The sequence below is a fragment of the Sitodiplosis mosellana genome, unplaced genomic scaffold (assembly GCF_009176505.1).
Source record: "Sitodiplosis mosellana isolate CC-2019 unplaced genomic scaffold, AAFC_SMos_1.0 Smas_scaffold_4950, whole genome shotgun sequence".
Taxonomy (NCBI): Eukaryota; Metazoa; Arthropoda; class Insecta; order Diptera; family Cecidomyiidae; genus Sitodiplosis; species Sitodiplosis mosellana.
The window spans coordinates 9613-12500 of NW_022600192.1; the positions used below are offsets into that span (position 1 = coordinate 9613).

A 2888-nucleotide genomic window follows, 5' to 3' on the forward strand; every position below is an offset into this window, starting at 1 on the left:
TACATTTGTGGCATCAAAATTGAGACGAATGGTCGTCTATTGAAATGCCGTCAAAAATCGATAAGAATGGTTGGCTGGCTGGCTGCCTTAGATTGAAAATTTGGAGCTAGCTTTAATTAAAATCCTGTGAAAATGTTAGTTCGGCCGCAAGGCATTTCTATTTCTGGCTTTTCTTTTGCCCGAACGATCAAAGCGAGTCCAAATTGTGATTACTGCCCAGCAATTCAATCATTATATTATGTGGCACAACGACAAAACTGTTTGCATATGCAACAACACAGTTGTTTTGAACATCTCAATGCAGACAAAGAGAGAAAGAGGGAGATAACATCAATTAAACTGGTATTTACATTGACCATTGAATGGCTTGCGGAATCATCGATTTTCATTCGACAACAACAACAACAACAACACTCTACTCATTGTTTGGCTGCGAAAATGTTCTGTGCATTAAGGCATAAAGTGGTTGACACACACACACAGACACACAAAAGTAACAATCAAATTTTATTAGTGGAGATTTTCAATATACTAAATCCAATTGATGTAGATAGCTATTTGAATTGTTATCTCTCTTAAAACTTTGATAAAATACCTTTGAAAATATGTAGGATTTGAGAAACACATAAGAGCATCTATCACAGTCACATGGTTTCACGTCTCACACTATACAATTCGTTTTTTCTCTACAGTCTTTTTCTTGTTTCACTTCATCTTTTCTTTTTGCTCTATGATATTTAAGATGAATTATAGATTTAGTTTGAGAGCTTCGAAACCCACCCCAACACACATATTATCACATACATACCAAATGTGCTGCACATTGCACAATCGCATACACAGACCCACTCACAATTCACTTCATGCATACAAAAGAAGTGAGAGTGAGAGGGAGAAAGAGAAAGAGGAGAGACTCTCTTCGAGAGAGAGAGAGAGAGAGAGAGAGAGAGAGTAAAAATCAGTTGAAATATTCATGAAAACCATTTTTGAATGAATTTCAACAAAACAAAAGCAATCCACCATACACATACTGTTACACAATATTCCACATTCGCACGCAACTAGACCAACCAAAACATATTGTAGTTTTCACAAGTTTGTTTAATTTTTTTTCCTATTCTGTTCTGTTCTCACTCACTAAACGGTTTCGCATATATATGTTTCATGAATACTTCACCAAAAACACTTAGTCCATAAACAAAACGAAACAAAGGCGAGCGAGAACGAGATAGAGAGAGAGAGAGATCCACATGTGGAAAATGAATGGCGATCCTTTTGTGTGCATAGTGAAAAATTAAGCAAAGCATTTGGAAAGAGAGAGACCCAAGTAACAATCCATAAGCGTGAAAATTACGGTCACATTATTGCCGGATTTTGAGTTCAATTTTACCGTAACCTCACCGTAATTTACCGTAAAATATGAAAAAATTCCGTACAAAACGTGGGCGTTTTTGTCTCTTTTTTACACACAATTCTGATGGTAATGTGTGCAAAAATATGTGTCAAAACATATAGCAAATTCGCTTATTTAAATTAATTTCAAAATGTATTCTAGTTAAACCAAATGGCTACTTAAATATTCAATTCGAAAAATATCGAAAACAATTGACAACTAAATCAATGCTAATTAGCATGATTAATCATATCCGAATACATGCGTTTAATATTTCCGGTTAAAAATGTCATCGGTACATTATAATGTTTTCGAAAATTTGTATAGAGCCGTATCAAACGAAATTAGCACCAGTCAGAAATTAAAAACCCACGTGTGTAATTTGAAAGACAAGTTAAATAAAATTATCAAATGGTTAAACTATAGTTGAAACTAAACGTAAGAAATGGAATGTTGTAAAGAGTGGACCACCTAAAAGTAATAAGTAATGAGAAATAAGATAATTTGTTTGCAAACACAATGCTGAATTTGATTTGTTCAGTTTTATTGACACCGACAAGTACTGGCTGAATATTTTAATTTAACAGGAAAATGACTCTAAGAATCATGCACGATCTTTTTGTGTTTATAAAATTAGGGTGTTACATCAGTTTTGATTTAAATATTGGTTCTCGACTTGTATGAGAATTTAATATGTGAATTCGCATTATTATTATTAATCCAATAAATAAAACCATGGAAATGAATAAAGGTAGCCACATGTCAACGATCCAATATAGCCTAACTTAAACGTGTAAAAATGAAAGACTAATTGAAGCGTTCAACATTTTGATAACGGCCTTAATGACTGCAAAAGTCGTCGTTCAATTTATCAAAGGAGTGGTAAATTGAAGAGAAGTTTTACGTCTAATCTAAACATATCCCTATTGGTAGTATAGATATTTTGAAATATGTCTATTTTTTGTTTGAATTCACATTGCAATCTTTAGTTGATTCAGTTGATTCGAATTAAAACAAATAATTCGAATTAAATGCATGGTTTAATGCGATGTTGCCATTCCATACAGAATGGCTTCTTTTACAGCCGCTTCTAAACCCGTTTTACGTGATTTAGAAAATACTTTGAAATTAACATCGTTAAATTTAAATAACTGTGATCTGAACATTTTGGATATCCTATAATCATTAAACCATACAATTTCGAATTTTTTGTTATCGAATCCACAAATTCTCGCAGGCCAGTGTGGGTGACCCTTGAGTTTTCCCATACAATTTCGTTCATCGAAAATTCTATTATTGCTACCGTATTCGTCACCGCTTCGACAGTTTTTCGAATTTGATTACAATTCGAAGGTGGGTTCATCTTAGAACGTTTGGCGGATTGCTCTATCTCTCGAATTTCACTAGGATCCGAATGTGAGTTTATCCTTGAACGCTTGTTTGGTTGCTCTGCGTCACGTTGTACCACTTTTGACGTATCAGTTTTTCGAATTTG

The 2888-nt window shown here is 33.8% G+C and overlaps 1 protein-coding gene across 1 annotated transcript in view; it reads right to left on the minus strand.

Annotated features, from left to right (window-relative positions):
- Positions 1–1920: 1920 nt before the first annotated feature.
- Positions 1921–2888, minus strand: part of LOC129572432 (uncharacterized) — a 3819-nt gene continuing 2851 nt past the window's right edge. Inside the window, exon 3 of the mRNA XM_055452400.1 lies at positions 1921–2888. This exon is cut by the window's right edge and continues 191 nt beyond it. The gene's annotated coding sequence lies outside the window, so the exon portion shown is untranslated.